The 19886-nt window shown below is 35.1% G+C and overlaps 1 protein-coding gene and 1 long non-coding RNA gene across 13 annotated transcripts in view; one reads left to right on the forward strand and one right to left on the reverse strand.

The window, feature by feature from the left end:
* Positions 1 to 19886, reverse strand: part of OLA1 (Obg like ATPase 1) — a 163931-nt gene that overhangs the window by 106807 nt on the left and 37238 nt on the right. The gene's annotated exons all lie outside the window — the stretch shown is intronic.
* The window catches only part of LOC112668121 (uncharacterized), a 131321-nt gene that overhangs the window by 29436 nt on the left and 81999 nt on the right, over positions 1 to 19886 (forward strand). For 8 of the 10 annotated variants that reach the window (XR_007408612.1, XR_007408606.1, XR_007408605.1 and 5 more), the window contains 2 exons: positions 175 to 247; positions 2898 to 3324. This is a non-coding gene — a long non-coding RNA (uncharacterized LOC112668121). Of the gene's footprint in view, positions 1 to 174; positions 248 to 2897; positions 3325 to 13999; positions 15110 to 19886 lie in introns of those variants that run through there. The other 2 variants (XR_007408607.1, XR_007408614.1) reach the window with 2 other exon arrangements.

Raw genomic sequence — 19886 nt, forward strand, 5'->3', positions numbered from 1 at the left:
GGGGTCATGGTAGAGACATGAAGCAAGACTTCTCTGTAATTCCTTTATATATAATTTTTCCTTTTGAACCCTGTATATAATTACAAATTCAAAGCAATTACTTTTTAATTTAAATTTGTATATTATTTCTCAGAATTTAGTGTCTGACATTCATTATATGTCATTTAAACCTAGGAACCTATAAACCAAGAATGATAATCTTCATTTCACTCAAGAAGCTTAAGTGTTACTGCTTGCACAAAACTAGGTAGGTGAGTAACACAACTGGAATTGAAAACCACACATCTCTTTCCAAATACTGGGTTTACTTCTACTATGAATATGTGATATTCTCATCCTCAAAGGCAATAGGTACTACTTTAAATTATTTACATGAAAGTTACCAAACACAATATTCAGCATAGATTTTTCTCTACCACTCATTAGTATTTATCAAAGAGTAATACAGAAGCATTTCTACTAGAGTCCACTCAGCAGAATTCCCAAAGAAAAGATATAGCTAGTCCTGGGAATGAATTTTACACCAATAACAGCTTCTATTTCACAAATGAATTTTGAAAACTTCCTACATTAAAAAGTAACTCCTGATCCAATATCATTTATAAAACAGATAAGACAGAAAAGTGGTTCAATTTAGAGTAGTGTTTTTTCCTTTATTTCAGATTGGTATTTTTAAAGTCTGAAATACAATTTCCCCTTTTATCGACTCACACCCAAGTTAATTTATTCCCCTACAATGGCCATTATTTCTTGAAACTAAATTACCATTAAACTGGTGGGTGCCACCTCATCCTACCTCATACACAAGTATCTAAATTCTAGATGCCCTTATATGTCTAGGAACTCTCTTGATCATAGTATACATGCACAAACAAATGAAACTAATTGGAAATACTTTGCCAATCCCTATTTAGATCGCCCACATTTGATATGACTGGATTAAAATTTACCACTTTGCTGATTGTTTTCTATTTATTCCATCTATTCTTTGCTTCTTTCTTCCTCAAACTTTCCTTGTGCTAAGAATTTTTTCAGAATTCTATTTTATTGCCTCTATAGATTTGTAATGTATGCCCCTTTTTCAAAAATTTTAGTAGCTGTTCAAAGTAGCTTACAATATACATTTTTAATTAATCTGAGACTACTTTCAATAATACCATTCCAGGGCAGCCCCGGTGGCGCAGCGGTGTGACGCCGCCTGCAGCCCGGGGCGTGGTCCTGGAAACCCGGGATCGTGTCCCGCATCAGGCTCCCTGCATGGAGCCTGCTTCTCCCTCTGCCTGTGTCTCTGCCTCGCTCTCTCTCTGTGTGTCACTCATGAATAAATAAATAAAATCTTTAAAAAAAATAATAATAATAATAATACCATTCCATTTCATGTGTAGTGTAGGGACATTACAGTAATATATTTCCAATTATTCTCTCCCACATTTTATGCTACTGTTGTCATCTTTTACTCTTATATACACCATAAGCACATAATACATTACTACTATTTTTGCTTCAGACAGTTACCTTTTGGAGCAAAGGTAGGCCCATGGGCCAAATCTAGCCCATCACCTGTTTTGGGAAATAAAGTTTTATTGGAACACAGCCATGCTCCTTCATTTGCATATTTCACAATCAATCACAAATTTGAGTAAATGCAAAATATAGCTATCACTCTCAAAGCCTAAAATATTTATTATCTAGCCTTTTACATAAAAAGCTTGCTCACTTTTCTTTCAGAATCATTAAAAAATTTCCCTTTCCAGTGGTCTTTGTGTAGATCTAAGTTTGTACAGATCATATTCTTTCTGTACAATGAACCTGCTTTAACATTTCTCATAGAGTAGGTCTGCTGGCAATGGATGCCTAGTTTTTGTTCACCTAAGGAAAACTATTTCTCCTTCATTTTTGAAAAATATCTCCACTGGGGGGCGCCTGGGTGGCTCAGTGGTTGAGTATCTTACCTGCCTTTGGCTCAGGTCGTGATCCTGAAGTCCTGGGACTTCTCCCTCTGCCTATGTTTCTTCTGCCTCTCTCTGTGTGTCTCTCAATAATTAATAAATAAAATCTTTTTTTTTTAAACATATTTCCGTTGGGTATATACTTCTACACTGATAGTTTTTCTTCATTTAGTACTTTAAAAATGTCACTCCATTGTCTTTTGGCTCCCATAGTTTCTAAAGTAAAGTCAGCCATAGGACAAAATCCCTAGCTTTGTTCGTTTTCAAAATGTTTATTTTTTCTTTTGGTACCTTTGAAATTTTCTCTTTAACTTTTGTTTTCGACAATCTGAATATGGTGTGTGTGTGAGTGTGTGTGTGTGTGCACGCGCGCGCGCACGCACTATTCCATTGACTGACCACATGTGCACGCTATGTAACCAGGTTATTATTCTCTGAACTTCTCCGATCTGTGGTTTTGTGTCTCATTATTATTTTAAAATTCTCAATCATTATTGCTTAAAATATTTCTTTTACCCCCTTCTCTATCTCCTGGTATTTCAGGCATGCATATGCTAGACTTTCTGATGTTTTCCAACTGTTCTTGAATATTCTTTTTTTTTTTTTAAGTTTTCTTGTCTTACGTGTTTCAGTTTTGGTAATTTCTATTGACCTATCTTAAAGTTTACTGATTCTTTCCTTGACTGTGTGGAATCTACTGATAAGACTATTCAGGCTTTCTTTATCTGTTACTGTGTTTTTCACTAACAATATTTCCACTTGACTATTTTCCCATCTCTGCTCAAATTACCCATCTGATCATGCATGTTGTTCACCTTTTCTGACAGAGCCTTTAACATGTTAGTCACAGTTATTTAAATTTTCTTTCAGACAATTCTAAGATGTGTCTATCTGAGCTTAGTTCCAATGATTGCTTTTTGTCCTGAGTATGTTTTTTCTTGCCTTTAGGTATGCCTTGTGATTTTTTGTTGTTGTTGTTGAAAGCTGAACATCTTGTGTAAAAGAACAGAGATCAAGGTAAATAGTTTTTATGCTGGAAAAGAGACAAGCTTTTTCTTTTCCTAGGCCTTTAGGGGACATTTGCATGTACCTTGTTTTATTATACTTCACAGACACTGCTTTTACAAACTGAAAAACAATCCTATGTTGAACAAGGCTATCCATGCAATTTTTCCAATGACATTTACTTGCCTCGTGTCTCTTTGTCACATTTTGGTAATTCTTACAATATCTGAACCTTTTTCAAATATTATATTTGTTATGGTGATCTTTGACTAGAGACCTTTGATGTTATTATTGCCACTAATTGGGGGCACCACAAACTGTGCCTAAAATAAGATAGCAAATTCTCAATAAATGTTCTGTGTTCTGACTATTCCATTGACTGACCATTCCTTGGCCTCCTTCTCCTTGGGCCTCCTTATTCCCTAAGACAACAAAAGTGAAATGAAGGCAATTAAAAACCCTACAATGATTCAAGGGAAAGGAAGAATTGCACATCACTCACTTTAAATCAAAAGCCAGAAACGATTAAGCTTAGAGAAGAAGGCATGTTGAAAGTTGGGCCTCCTTAACTGCCAAATAGTTAACCAAGCTGTGAATGGAAAGGACAACTTATAGAGGAAATTACAAGTAGTACTCCAGGAAACACACAAATGATAAAGTGAAACATCCTAATTGATGACATAGGGAAACTTTTAGTTGTCTAAATGAAGATCAAACTATAATATTCTCTTAAGTCAAAGCTCAATCTTTAGCAAAGCACTAACTCTCTTCAATTCTATGAAAGCCGAAAGAGATGAGGAAGTTGCAGAAGAAAAACTGGAAGCTAGCAAAGGTTGGTTCATTAGGTTTATGGAAAGAATTCATCTCCATAACCTAAAAATGCAACATGAAGCAGGAAGTGCTGACACAGAAGCTGTGGCAAGTTATCTAGAAAACCTAGCTAAGATCATTAATGAAGATACACATTTTCAAAATAGACAAAATGCCTTTATATTGGAAAATGATGTCAGCTAGGGCTTTCATAACCCAAAGAGAAACCAACGCCTGGCTTAAAAGCTTAATTTTCTTATCAGGGGCTAATGTCACTGGTGACTTTTTTTAAAGGATTTATTTATTTATTTTAGAGAGAGAAAGTGTGTGAGTGGTGGGGAAGGGGGCATAGGGAGAGGGAAGCGAGAATCTCAAGCAGACTCCTCCTTGAGCCTGACACAGGGCTCAATCTCGCAACCATGAGATCATGACCTGTGTCAAAATCAAGAGTCAGCTACTTAACCACCTGAGCCACCCAGACACCTTGCCATTGGTGACTTTTAACTGAATCCAAAGCTCACTGACCATTCTGAAAATGCTATGGCCCTTAAGAATTATGCTCCATTTGCTCTGCCTGTGCCTTAAAATGAAACATAAAGCTTAGATGAAAGTACATCTGTTACAACATAATTTACTGAATATTTTAAGCCCACTGTTGAGACCTACTGCTAGAAAAAAAAAGATTCCTTTCATTGACAATGCACCTGGTCCACCCGAGACTCATGTAGAAGTACAATGAGATTAATGTTTTCATGCCTGCTAACACAACATCCATTCTGCAGCCCGTGGATCAAGGAAGAATCCCAACTTTCAAGTCTTATTATTATTTTTAAAGATTTCATTTATTTGAGAGAGAGAGAGAGAAATAGAGAATGAGCAAGAGAGGGAGAGTACGAGCAGGGTGAGGGGCACAGGGAGAAGCAGGCTCCCCACTGAGCAGGGAGCCTAGTGCAGGACTCAATCCCAGGACCCTGGGACCTGAGCCAAAGGCAGACAGACGTTTAACTGACTGAGCCACTCAGGCATCCAAGTCTTATTATGTAGATATACATTTCATAAGGCTGTAACTGCCATAGACAGTGATTCCTCTAATTGATCTGGGCAAAGTAAACTGAAAACCTTCTAGAAAGGATTCACCATTCTAGATGCTATTAAGAACACTTGTGATTCATGGGAAGAAGTCAAAATATCAAAATTAACAGAAGTTTGGAAGAAGGTGATCCAATCTTCATGGATGAGGTTTCAACACTTTGGTGGAGGAAATAACAGCAGATGTGGTGGAAACAGCAAGAAGGACAGATTTAGAAGTGGAACCTGAATTGTAGCAAATTTCATAATAACCTGAAGAGATGAGGAGTTGCTTCTTACAGATGAGCAAAGAAAGTGGTTTCCTGAGATGGAATCTATTCCTGGTAAAGATGCTGTGAAGACTGTTGAAATGATGATGAAAGATTGAGAATACCTCATAAACTTAGTTGATAAAATAGCGGCAGGGTTTGAGAGGATTCTGACTTTGATAGAAGTTCTATGGGTAAAATGCTATCAAACAGCTAGAGGGAAATCATTTGTGAAAGGAAGAGTCAATCAAGTGGCAAACTTCGTTGTTATTTTAAGAAATGACTACAACCACCTCGACCTTCACCAACCACTACCTTGATCAGTCAGCACCTATCAACAGAGAAGCAAAACCCTCACCATGTACCCACAACATGCTGAAAGTTCAGATAATGGTTTGCATTTTTTTAGCAAGAAAAGATTTTAAAATTAAATTATGTATACTGTTTGTTTTTTTTTTTTTAGATATACTGCTTTTATACACTTAACAGAATACAAGTATAGAGTAAACATAACTTTTACATGCCCTGGGAAACCAAATATCATTTGACTCACTTTACTGAGATATTTCTTTTATAGCAGTGGTCTGGAACTAAACCCACAACATCTCTGAGGTATGCCTGTATTTAGTTAGGAGTTGGTTTGAAGTTACTGCTATAGCTACTCTTCCCTATCCCACCCCCCACTCTCTCTGGAAGCAGTTTTAAAACTATAAGAATGTTCCAGTTCAGAAAGGACCTAAAATATAGGCTTCTGTTTTAGTTAGATGTCCTATCTGAATCCTGCTGTGTTTCAGCATGCATCTGGATCTCTTTCCAGTTGTAACATCAGTATTTACATGAAAATTTCCTCTGGTAAGCATCTATGGGTTTCTAATGTAAAATCCTACCATAAATAACCCTAAATTTTAAGGCATGTAAAAGTTTATACATTTATTGCTATCCCTTAATTATTACTATGCTCAAAAAATGCTGTAAATTTTTTATTCAGATATCACAAGCCCAAATTTTCCAGTTGCATGCATGAGAAAAAAATTTTTAATATGCTGTCTTCATATAGTAACTAATCCAAAATAGAAAACTATCCTTGCACCAACTGAAGTCTCAGGGACAGATGCACTGATTAGAGACTTCAACAACATAACTTATGCTGTCTGAAAGGCCTTCTGAGGCAGATGTTCCATCTTATGACTCATCTAATCATTTACTTATACACTAATGTCCACTATATTCTATCACTCATATCACAGCAACTAAGCAGTGGAAGTGAAACTCCGAATTTTGTTCTTGCAAATATAAAGTTCCCATTTAATTCAGAGCATTTCTGGAAAAAAAAAAAAAAAAAAGCCTTATTTGTAAGTAGTTTCCCACTCTCGAATCACTGAACTCACGTAGAGTTTCTGTATACAAATTATCGTTAAAATGTAGAAAGCCAGGTAAATTGCAGAGATATACCACTGGCTACCTTGGAAAATATACTTATGTATATTTTACCTTTTACTTGTTATTAAAATAAAAAGTGAATAGTGACATTCCTAAAGCTTTTTATAAAATAAAAGACAACTCTGCTTTAAGTGAGTAATTTTATTCCATTAGTTCTGAATTCTGTTCAGAATTAGAAGAAATTATCTAAAGAAAATACTTGTCAATTTAAATAATGTCAACATATTAGTGCTATTAGCTTACTTAAATAAATTATAACCAGGATTATTTAACAAGACACCAAAGAGAAAAAAATTCAGATTACTCAGAATCCACTCGTAAAGTTCTCTAAGCATTCAGATTGCTGTGTAAAGTTAATATTACCTTACGTATAAAAGAAGTTATCTAATAGTCTAAATATTTATTCTAATATCAATCTTAAGTCTTAATCAAACAGTTATACTTTGTTCCTTTTTAACAGAAGAAAATGAATAAAAATGACTAAAAAATGCTTTTAACTGGGAATTTAAAAATTAGAACAATATTATTAAAGTGATCAGTAATGTATCATATTAGGAGTATTAAATTTCCTTTGAAAATCAAATCGTATAATTGAAAGATTTTCCACACACACGGGTTTTCTACATTTTATCTCTTAATGTAATATTTATTGAAGGCAAATTTTAAAATTGAGAAAACCTTTAATAATATAACCATCTTTACTTGCTACCAAAATAAGGGGGAAGTTTTTATGAAACTGTCATGTTTAATAGTAGTCAATAGCTGCATACAATCAGTAAATAATTCAGTTTAAGGCAAGAACAACTACATCATCATTTAGTGGTTGCAATTTAGATTATTCTAGCGTGTAATGCTTTAATTGTATAAAACAAAGCTGATGTCACATATACAAAAGAACTTCTTGCAAAACAAGTACCACAAATAATCTCTATGCTGCCACTGATGGCTGACAAGTGATGAGCACTTTGTTCAAATTTATACACTGCACATAAGACGACAACAGGTGGTTTATAAAAGAAAATACTGAATGAAGCTCTTAAATTTTTCATAATCAACATTTTTATAAATATCTTGCCAGAATATCTGCTTTAATCTTTGAACAGCTAAGATTTCTTATACAGGGAAATATAATATTCTCAATATTTAAAAAAGTGAAGTGGAGCCAGACAAACTATGATTAATGTCAGGCTAAAAATGCTTATATAAGACAATATATTAATATATTGTCATTATCAATATATTCCATAGTTTAGTCATTTAGGTTAATATTTTTAAGTATTTTTTTTTAATTTTTTTATTTATTTATGATAGTCACAGAGAGAGAGAGGCAGAGACACAGGCAGAGGGAGAAGCAGGCTCCATGCACCGGGAGCCCGATGTGGGATTCGATCCCGGGTCTCCAGGATCATGCCCTGGGCCAAGGCAGGCGCCAAACCGCTGTGCCACCCAGGGATCCCTATTTTTAAATATTTTTAAAAATCTATCCTTATTAATTGATATCTGGGCACTATTATGCAGTGCTGGAGAAAATGCCCCCATTGAAGCAAATACACATCCAAGCTCTCTAGGCCTTAATCAGCCAGTAGTGTTAGAGGGGTTTTCTCATTGATGTACTACTACCACCACCCTACTCTAAGGATCCAAAGTCTTAATAAAGCACATTGGAAGCTATGTTATTTTTGATGTTGTTTTTTTTTTAAAGAGAATAATACAAAATCCAAATGAAATAAAATTTTAAAAATTTGAGAGAGGTACTTGCTACCACATCCTCCACTCCAATTAACTGGTCAGAGAAAAGAGTTTTTTATCAGAAAGGATTACAATCAGGAGTCTTGCCACCCTCCTACTCCCAAATAATCATAAACACAAAGGACCTTTATTTGCCTTAAATGATTTAACTGTTCTAGTTCAAAGGACAATAACTAGGAATGGACAAGAGTAATGTTAAGCTGCTAAAAGATGAAGAAAAAATAAATAGGCAAGTGTGAGCTATAACTTCCCTCACAGTCACATTAACAACAAGAAATAGTGAATTATCTCTAAAACTCACATTACAACTGTTCAATCCTGGGATATATATCCCAGGATATAAATATACTCTATTTACATGCTCTAGACAAATGCTCAGTTGTAAACACGATGCCGAAAACATGCATTATCTATTTTTCAGAGTCATCTCAAATGACCACATAGTTGAAAGCACTGCACATTTGCAGCGAAATTTTGTATGTGATGCTTAGTAAAGTGGTAAAACTGAGGAATAAATTACTTTCATTTACCTAGAATAGTGGAAGAAATCCATTTGAAGAAATCCAGGTTGTATTAAAAGAAGATGAAAAAGCAGGCAGATTAACAGACTACACAGTGATGCCAAACTGCACTAGTAGCCACTGTACCCTGCATGTGCACACAGGCACATGCACATACACACACAGAACAACCAAGTTATATTGAAGAATGTCCTTAATGAGATAGTAAAAGTTATTAATTTTATTAAATCTCAACTCTTGGGCACACATCTTTTTATGCTGGGGAAGGAGACAAAAGTACAAATAAAACACCAATGCTGCATACCAAAATACAATGGTTGTCAAGAAAAAGCACTTGAATTGGTAGCCGCTTTTTTTGTGGAGCATGGACTTCTACTTGAACAACTGACATTCAGACAAACTTTGGTTATATAATCTTATTGTAAATGATAAGACTCAGGTTTTTAGGTGAAAATTAGAATTTTGGAAAACTTCTATCTGCCACCATGAGCTTAATAGCTTCCCAATATTTATAGACTTCTCCTGAGATCTGTGGGGATGTTAATAGATGTGATTTTTTTTTTGATTCTGTATAATGAAAACATGTCAAGATTTAGAAGATCTGCTTCACTCGCTCAGAATCAGTATTTTCCAAATTACTAACTGCATGCCTGGGTAGAAGAGCCACTCAAAGTACATCATACACCAGTAGACTTTAATGTAACCAAGTACAAAAACTCCATTGCTATACTTGCAAATTCCACATTCTAATTAACTTTTAAGAAATTTGTCAAGTTTTGATGTAGTATTGAAAAATAATATTCACAATTATCTGAAAAGGTTATGAAAATACTCTTCCTTTTTCTAACACATATCTGAGGCCAGATTTTCTTCACATATCTCAACAAAACATCTTGCACAAGATTAAATGCATACACAAATATGATAATCCAACTATCTTCTACTATCCCAAATATTACAGAGATTTATAAAATATAAAACAATCCCATTTTTCTCATTAAATATTTTTGCTTTAGAAAATATATTTTTCAAAAATATGTTAACATATAATGGGTTTATCATTGTTATTTTACAATGCATTAAAAATAATTTTTAATCTTAGTTTTAATTTCTAATATGGTAATTATAGATTGGTATTAACCTAATAAACACAAATTTGGGGGAGGCCTTCATAATTTTAAGAATATAAAAGAGTCTGGAGAGGAAAAAGGTTGAGAACTGCTGCTTTAAAGGTTATTAATCGGGATCACTGGGTGGTGCAGCGGTTTAGCGCCTGCCTTTGGCCCAGGGCGGGATCCTGGAGACCCAGGATCGAATCCCATGTAGGGCTCCCGGTGCATGGAGCCTGCTTCTCCCTCTGCCTGTGTCTCTGCCTCTCTCTCTCTCTCTGTGTGTGACTATCATAAATAAATTTAAAAAAAATAAAATAAAATAAAATTAATAAAGGTTATTAATCCCAGCTCCTTTTAAGAGATTATTCTACTTTTCCATTTGGCGGAAGGAGATAAAAAGTTGCATTCTTCTTATAAAAATGAATTTCTCTAGAGGCTATAAAGAGAGATTGTTGAGTTGAAAAAGACAACAGCAGTTAGAAAAAGGAACCAAGGGATCCCTGGGTGGCGCAGCGGTTTGGCGCCTGCCTTTGGCCCAGGGCGTGATCCTGGGGACCCGGGATCGAATCCCACGTCGGGTTCCCAGTGCATGGAGCCTGCTTCTCCCTCTGCCTATGTCTCTGCCTCTATCTCTCTCTCTCTCTCTCTCTCTCTCTGTGACTATCATAAATAAATAAAAAATTAAAAAAAAAAAAAGAAAAGAAAAAGGAACCAAGATTCTATGGACACTTGGCTACTTCCAGACCTGGGTCAAGATGGAATAGGAAAGCCAGGAACATCCTTCGTATCATACCAGATAGCATAAAGCTATCAAAGATTACTAGTGTGATATCAACAGAGTTCAGGAGCCAGCTGAAGAGGCTCCCTTGGCCAAAGATGGTACAACTTGATTATCAGGAAGGATGATAACCACAATGAACTGAAACATAACAACTGTTTAAGTCTATGAATTAAAATGATCCAAAAGTATCATTATAGACCTCTATGGGATGCTAACAAACCAATTCATTATTGTGCCAACTTCATCCTAGGAAATCATCAATATAATCCCACCCATATGTCCAAGAGGGAGGAAAAAGCCTAAGTCAGAGGAATCCTTATTTGGTAAAAATAAAGTCCTATAACTTTTAAATACAGTTTTTTAAATTCCAGATAAAATATTCCAGATAAATTTATGCTAAGTAACAGTAAGCACCTATCTTCTAAAGGAAGCTGCATTTCCCTTACCGTACATCAACTGTCTTCAAAGAAACCTACACATAAAATCTATCTTTAAAAAACAAACAAAATTACAACTTCACTGACTGAACAGTGATCTCTTTCCCTCTGAACTCCATCCCTCAACGTGTTTGTAAACATCAAAGTAATTACCATGACTACTTTAGGTTCAAAAAATATGATAGTTTTCTTGAAGTAATGAGGTTCAAAGGTAAAAGAGACTAAAGACTTAAGACATGGACTATGGATGTTATAGTCAATTAACTAAAAAATGCACACAATATATGAGAGATAGTTAAAAGAAAGGGTCTTAGATAAGAGTCCACATTCAATTCCCAGTACTGCCATTTAATAATTTGAGCTATTTAACCTCTCTAATTGTTTCTCTAGTATGTAAGATGAGAATAGCAGTGCCTACTTTATATAAATTTTATCATAGAGTAATTGAGGTCACAGATATAATAATAAAGACTTTAGATATTCCCTGTAACACATAAATCCTCAATAAATAAAGCTGCTGGTAATGGTACTAACTATTCATGTCATCTAAAGATCAAGAAAGGAGATGATGGGAAAATGGGAAAATGTTGGGCAAAACGGTTCCCTTCACCAACTGTCAAATGATATCATCAGTCCAATAAAGGTTAGCCAACATTCTGCCTTTAGCTGGTATGGGGCAGTTATCAGAAAGGAAATGGAAATATAATACATGAATGAGTGCCCATTTTCACAGACACCAGGTATAAGTACACTATCTGAAATAACATTGTTTCCTTTTTTAGACTTCCTAACAAAATATTATCCAAGTCATTTAGTGAAAAGACATAGTGACGTTTATAACATAATAATCCTGCTATGTAAATACTCAGTATAAACCTTCCATTTGCAAGTAAAATAGGCCAGTCTCCTAAAGCCTCTTAAATTAAATGAAGCAAACTTTTAAATTCTCATCCATGAATTACAATGTTAGCAAAGAAAGGCTGACAAAAAGAACAGAAAGGAATTATAACAAAGAAGGATTCAAATTCAAATTCAAATTATAGTCTTGTCTTGATTTACATCAACTTTAACTCAAGAGATTAACTACAAAACCCTACTGAGTATAGTAAACCAAGTACAAACCATCACCCAGGGCATTTAGGCTACTCCATTCTCTCTCAACAACTGTCTACCCTGGGGGCTTCTCCAGTTGTTGCCCTATGAAAGTCACCCCAGCTCTTCCCCCTTACTTTCCATGGGGTAAATAGTTACTCTGTAATCTTATTTCACTGATATATGTGTAGTTGTTCCTAATATATATACTGTAATATTTATATTTACAGTTGGTTAAATAGAGTAATTTCTACAAAGAGCAAATGGAAGAAATCCTTTCAAAAATGTCTAACAAGAAATGAAATGTAAAAGAAGTGTATCTTTTGATTCATTAATTTCTTTCCAGTAAATACTTAAGGAAATAATACAATCTAGGCAAAAAGACACATGAGTAAAGTCACTCGCTAAAGAGTTATCATAGCCAAATAACTGAAAACACATTCCAATATTTAGGAAATGATAAACTGTAGATCCCTGACATATTATCCTTTGTTAAACATTCTTATTAATGTTATTAATAATATATTAATGTATTATCAATATATTATTGTTATTGTCAGTATTTAGACCATAAAATAAGAAAAATATTTTATGATATAATATTAGTAAATACCTCTAGGATATAAATATAAGGTAGCAGTTAAAATATGGTAAAAATCCTGATTCTCCCACTCAGTAACTGTGATTTCTCACAAGTTATTTAAAGTCCCTGAGACACAGTTTCATTTCAAAAATGAGGTAATATGATCGAGCAGGAGAATCAAATGATATTACTATAAAGTACCTAGCCCCTAACTCAAATTCCCTTCCCTATTAGTCAAGTGATTCTTCACTATTACTGCAACCATGAGTTTATAAATAGCAGATCATATCTAAAACGGTACAATGGGGGCAGCCCCGGGCTTAGCGGTTTAGCGCTGCCTTCAGCCTGGGGCGAGATCCTGGAGACCAGGGATCCAGTCCCACATCAGGCTCCCTGCAGGGAGCCTGCTTCTCCCTCTCCTGTGTCTCTGCCTCTCTCCCTCCCTCTCTCTGTCTCATGAATAAATAAAATCTTTAAAAAAAAATAAAAATAAAAATAAAATAAAATGGTACAATGGTGGTAAGATTGTGGTTCTATATTTAAAATTACTACCTGTAGTACATTTCCTTAATGTTGCTTATATTTTCCTCAGTTCTTTAAAAGCGAGTCATCAACCCTTGGCCTGACTGTGACCCCTAATATAACTCTGTTTCAATGCTTTTAAAAATCATATTCTAATAATTTTAATTAAGAGTCCTTTCCCGAACATGTTACCTATAATACACAAATCAGAACTTAGCCTGTATATACCAACATGAAAACAAAACAAAACAAATTAGGAAAATGAATAGAATACATGCTATCCCCTACACATTCACACTAATGCTTTATTAAAATTTGAACAATAAATTTAGTTGAGGGAGAGAAGAGAACACTATTCCAAAAAAGTTACACATTAACGTATAATCCATACTTTTGATTCTATCCATCTGACAACCTGGCATGTGAGAGAAGACGACCTTCACAACTGGTCTGAACAGATGGTAGATATAGCTGTCCCTTTCATTTCAGGTATAAGGGAAAAGGAACAAAATCACTTTCCCCTGACCCAACTCCTTAATTATGTGAAATGTAAAATATCTCAAGGTCTGATGATACAATGGGAGCTTCTTAGGTCCTCTGGCAAGAATTGAGTCAGTCAAGTCCAGGTCAGTCAGATAATGCTCCTTCTTCCCTCCCACAGAGTAAACAAAGACATCAAAGTCAGAATTGCGGTGGAGGAGAAGATGGATCAGGAAGTAAACACCATGGACCTGGACAAATAAATTCCAAGCTCATGGCCAGTCTAGGAGTTCTGAGGAACACCATAATCTTACCAAAGAAGAAGAGAGAAAATCTCTGGTTATAAAAACCAGTACTGCAACACAGCATGTAGCCCTTAAAGGAAGCCCCCTACCTTTCCTTCAACTGCCCAAGTTGGGAAGTGGTACCACCAACACATAAAGTCAAAATTATAAGTTACTGATGTAGAAATACTGTATCTGGCATACAATGGGTGGTTTAAGGGCATCAATGTAAACTCTGCAGAGGACAAGTTATAAGGAAATTGAAGATTCACTGTAGTAAAACACAAGGGCTCATCTGATTTCATTCATGCAAGTATAACAATGAATGCACTAGTTTCAAAACCAAATCAGTCTCAATACTTACATTTTTATCTTAACATAATGACAGTGTTCTGACAACTAAGAAAAATGTGGTTCAAAATTTGATGCTTAACGATCAAGAGATTCTCCAGGACCTTAAAAGCTGCCCTCACATCCTGAGTAATTTCAACTCATTAGTGAGAGAGGAGTTTTTAAAAGAATCCATGTAGCTGTCTATTTTGAGCAGAAAAGGATGGGAAACAAGACCTCTAAAGCATATCAGAAAAGACATTGAAGAAAAAAATGAGAATGCCTCAAGCACCTAAAGTAGATAGAAGACCACCATGAGTATGATATGTTCAAGCAATTAAACTGTAAATAGCTAGTAGAGTAAATAGTAGCTTCATACAATATTACAATGCAAAGCAGAAGGAATGGTTTCCTACTGCTACAATATTTTCCACAGTAAACAGAAGTTGGTTATTAGAATGCATTGTGTATGTAGATGAGAACCACTGCATAATTACTTAACCCATTGAATCTGTACCAAAGAAACAAAGAAAACATATGTCTTTTGGTCAGATTGTTTACTGCAATCCAATACTAGATTAATTTAATAAATACTGCCGAAAAAGAAAATTACAGGACCCAAAGAAAAAAAACTCCATTATTTTAGGATACAATCAAAGACCATTTTATATTGGCAATTTGTGTCTAGGCAAAAATGTGTGACTCATTTTAAACTTTTAAATGATATGCTTATGGGGGGGAGGGGAGGTGGGATCTTGAAAACAGTAATTTATGTTCATGGTAATTAAAGGTGATTTACAAAACATATAAACACCTAACTTAACCTAAAAGGGGAAGACAATTAAATGAAGGCATTTTTACCTTCTCATTTAGCAGTTCAGTAAAGTTGTAGTGCCTTGAGGGCTACAATTCCATATAAACTAGAAAGACAACTTCAAGCCTATTTCTTCCATCAGCGCTACATTCATCTCTTTTTTAGCAACAAAACTAACGGATCTCTTTGGAATCTTATTGGTAGAGCTCTAGCTAAGCAATTTAGATGTAAGAAAGTCAAAGAGATACAGAGGGACAGTAATATAAAACAGAAAGAAGACACATCTGTCATTAATAACAAAGGAGAAAGGATAAGGGCTTTTATTTTCCCTAACCAAAAATTCTAACCATCTGCACAGAAATTGTTTACATGAATCAACCTTAGTTCTACCTCTGTAAGAACTTGTCTGTCCAGTTTAAGAGGGGTGAAGGCCAAGAGGGAAGTGAAATCAGTCAAGGGCTCAAAATTATACTGGGGGAAAGCAGGGAGATAGGAGTATTTTCTAAGAATTATAGAACAGCAGAAAGCTTTTAAAATAAAAAGAAATGACATCAAAAACAGAATAATTATCAGTTATTACAAAAACTTAAAATGCTCTACGTACCAAAGAAAACTCTTTTTAAGGGAAATAAACATTGAAAAGTAAATTCAAATAGAAACTATACTCCTTCATATAATCAGGAAAAGAAAATAAGCATACATCCTTCCTTTAGCTTTAAAAAAAAAAGGCAATTACTTCTAGAGATGAGAACAAGGGACAAACATGAAATTTTATTGTGAATACTTATTTTCTATCTTGTTTATAATAAGCAAGTGATTTTGAGTTTTTAAAATATAATGAATACATTTTTTTAAGTAACAGCATCTGTTTGGTCATTTAAAATCAAAAGGTAGGGATCCCTGGGTGGCGCAGCGGTTTAGCCCCTGCCTTTGGCCCAGGGCGCAATCCTGGAGACCCGGGATCGAATCCCACGTCGGGCTCCCGGTGCATGGAGCCTGCTTCTCCCTCTGCCTGTGTCTCTGCCTCTCTCTCTCTCTCTCTCTCTCTGTGTGTGTGACTATCATAAATAAATAAAAATTTAAAAAAATAAAAAATAAAATAAAAAATAAAATAAAAAGGTAGAGAGCAATCTGGTAAAACCAAAACTGTCTACTCATAAAGTGTGAGGGGCAAGGGTATAAACACCTTGTTAAATTACAATTTTATATGTACTATGGAATGAAACTCATTTTTACTAAAGCACAAATTTTTGTCCCTAAATTACATATAATTGAATCTAATATAAGGGAACACCTTCTGATATCACGAAGGTAGCTATTGATTATATCTCTACAGTGGGGTGGTGTGACTAGCAAGGGTTTCTCTCCACTCTGACAGATTAACAAAGGAATTCTGTCTTTGTTTTGTTTTTTTTTTTTTAAGATTATATTTATTTATTCATTGAGAGACACATTGAGAGATGCAGAAACAGGCAAAGGGAGAAGCAGGCTCCATGCAGGGAGCCCGATGCAAGACTCAATCCCAGGACCCCAGGATCACATACGACCTGAGTCAAAGGCAGATGCTCAACCACTGAGTCACGGAGGCATCCCAGGAATTCTGTTTAGGTGACTCTACACTGTACATACTAAAACAACTAATATAAAGATAGTAACGTTGCTAAGATCTATTTGAAAGGCTGTTTCTTTCCCTATCATCCTTCTTATTCTTAGGAGGGGAAAAGCCAGATGAAATGAAATACTGAATTCTCAATAAGTTCCCTCAATCTTTCAAATCCAACTTAGTTTGTTATTAGGACAAAGAGTCCTAATAACTGTCCTGCCTTTCCCTATAGCCTTCTCTCCCCTTCTCAACACTGTAGACAGACAGACAGATATATACAGACACACACACTCAGTATGCTACATCCTACATTTGCTCCATTCAAATTTCTTAGAAATGCAAGTATCACTTTATGGCAGAAGAGACCACACAAGTATAATGCTATGAGAATAATCAAGGTAATAACTTCTTTAACAAAAGAATCTACTAATCTAGTTGTCTGCAAGTAAATTCCTTAAGTAGATCATCCTGGCAGAACCATATGGATTAGCCCAGGTTAAAAAAAAATCAAACATTTTACAGAGATAAAATAGATCCCTGACAACTCCTGAATCACAACATTCTAGGCCAAAGCCATCTTCTCGTTTTTTTAGTGAATGTTTATTTTATCTTAGAGAAGGAGAGAGAGAGAGAAAGCAGTGGGAAAGGCAGAAGGAAAGGGAAAGAATCCCCAAGCAGACTCCAGACTGAGTGCAGAGCCTGACATGAGGCTCGATCCCAGGACCCTAAGACCATGCATGACCTGAGCTGAAACCAAGAGTCAGATGCTTAATGGACCCAATGAGCCACCCAGGCGCTCCTTCTCATTATTTTAATACAGAACGCTAAAGGATTTTATTTGAATCATCTGTGAATGCCTTATATTGGTATTTAAATTAGAAAATTCCTCAAGTTTTAAAAATCAGCATAATACATGTCCACTTTAAAAAAAAAAAAAAAGCCAAGGGTCTAAAGTAAAATAGTCAGCCATCTCTCCCTCTATCCAGTTCTATTCTTCAAAAATCTATACAATTTCATGTATCTTCTTCTAATTCCCTGTAGTGTAGTGTGTAGAACTGAGATGTCCAATACTGCACCCGCTAACCACATGTGGCTCTTAATTACTTGAAATGTGGCTAGTCCAGATGGAGATGTCTCTGAGTATAAATCACACATCAGATTTCAAAGACAACATCAAAAATATATCAATAATTTTTCATACTGACCTCATATTAAAATAATACTTTTGATACATTATATTACTAAAATTAACATCACCTTTTTTTTTTTTTTTTTTTTTTTACTTTTTCTTATGTGGCTATCAGAAAATGTTAAATTAGGGATCCCTGGGTGGCTCAGCAGTTTGGCGCCTGCCTTTGGCCCAGGGCGCAATCCTGGAGTCCCGGGATTGAGTCCCACGTCGGGCATGGAGCCTGCTTCTCCCTCTCTGCCTCTCTCTCTCTCTCTCTCATAAATAAATAAATGTTTAAAAAAAATGTTAAATTACATATATAGCCACATTTATAGCTAACAATTTATTTCTGCTGGTCAGCACGGTGCAAAGGCCAATAACGCAGATTTTAGAGTCAGACTTGCCTTACTGAATATAACTACCGAATATATCTTCTACCAGCTGTTAACGGACAAATTTCCTAACCTCTGTACCCATTTCTGACTTGTTCTGAGAATCAAATGAAATTATTCACATAAAGCACTTAGCACACAGCCTGGCACATAGTAAATGCTCAATAAATATTTGATAGCAACAAAAGAACAAAAACTGTAACCTAATTCTTTTAAAGTCACTACATAGCACCTGTCTCTTTGGGCACTACACATTATGCAGAGCAAGTATTTTCTGGAAAACAATGTACACCGACCATTTGAATCCCGTCTCTCACACACAAATATGTGGATCTTAAACATGTTTAATATATAGATTCTAAACATTCATATTTAAAAATGTATGAAAGCAGTGTGGTATGGTGAAAAACTGGAAAGAAAAAGAACTTTAAAGAATAAAGACGTGCTCTATGTCCAGTTTACTAGCTATATACCCTAGGAAAACAATGTAACCTTTCACTCTCAATATTCTCATCTATACAACTGGGATAGTACCAATCCTGCAGAACTGTTAAGTTTAAATGGAATAATAAATTAGAAATAATCTACCACAGTACTTAACATATACCAGATACTTAATTTCTCTTCTCCTGGAAATTAAAATAAAATGCCAACAATTCAGACACATGCTAATAGCATTAATATTCACTTGCTTGCTGTATCACAACTGCCCAAGCCTGTTCCTACTCTGAAGCATCTAGATTCCCTATATTTTATCCCTTGTATGAATTGGAGTTACAAACCTGTACCACTGTATAACAGCATAGGTAAATACTCCAGAAAAAAATAAATACTTCAGGAAAAAAAATAATCTAACTCTATGGCCTCTGTTTTTATCCAGAGTCATAAAGAGGGGTAGGAGATTGCTTCCAGATTACTGCCTTTTGTGCAAACTAAGAGAAAACATTGCACATTGGCTGTGCTGCAAGTTTCTTTTTACAAAGATGCAATAAACGTCAATTTAGAACTAGGAAACGTATCTATTCTGATATATACCAGATGCATATGAAATTAGACAACCTATAATTTTTTCTCTTTGCTTCGGCTGCCACGATGCTCCGTGGTAAGATGTATTCACAATGTCAGTACATTATTCAGCATGGGTTATATGTTAACACGTACTTAGGCTCCTGACCATCCATTCACCCTATTCCCTTTAATTCTCATTCTTCATTAATGATTTTCATCACTTTCCTGTTGTTTTAGTGTATTTGTCTTATATTGTAAGACTGTTAAAACTCCTTTTATAAGTTAGCAGAACAAAATAATAAATAGAACTGAAGTTCACACAAAGGGTTCAGAATAAACCCACATGCAGAAAATGTGAATAAGCAACTGGAGAAGAAAACTCAGGAAGGAACAGGACACTATATCCCACGCTTCCACCGTTACCACCAACATGACACATATACAAGCACACACACACATAACAATT

Source organism: Canis lupus, chromosome 36 (genome assembly GCF_003254725.2).
Source record: "Canis lupus dingo isolate Sandy chromosome 36, ASM325472v2, whole genome shotgun sequence".
NCBI classification, from domain to species: Eukaryota; Metazoa; Chordata; class Mammalia; order Carnivora; family Canidae; genus Canis; species Canis lupus.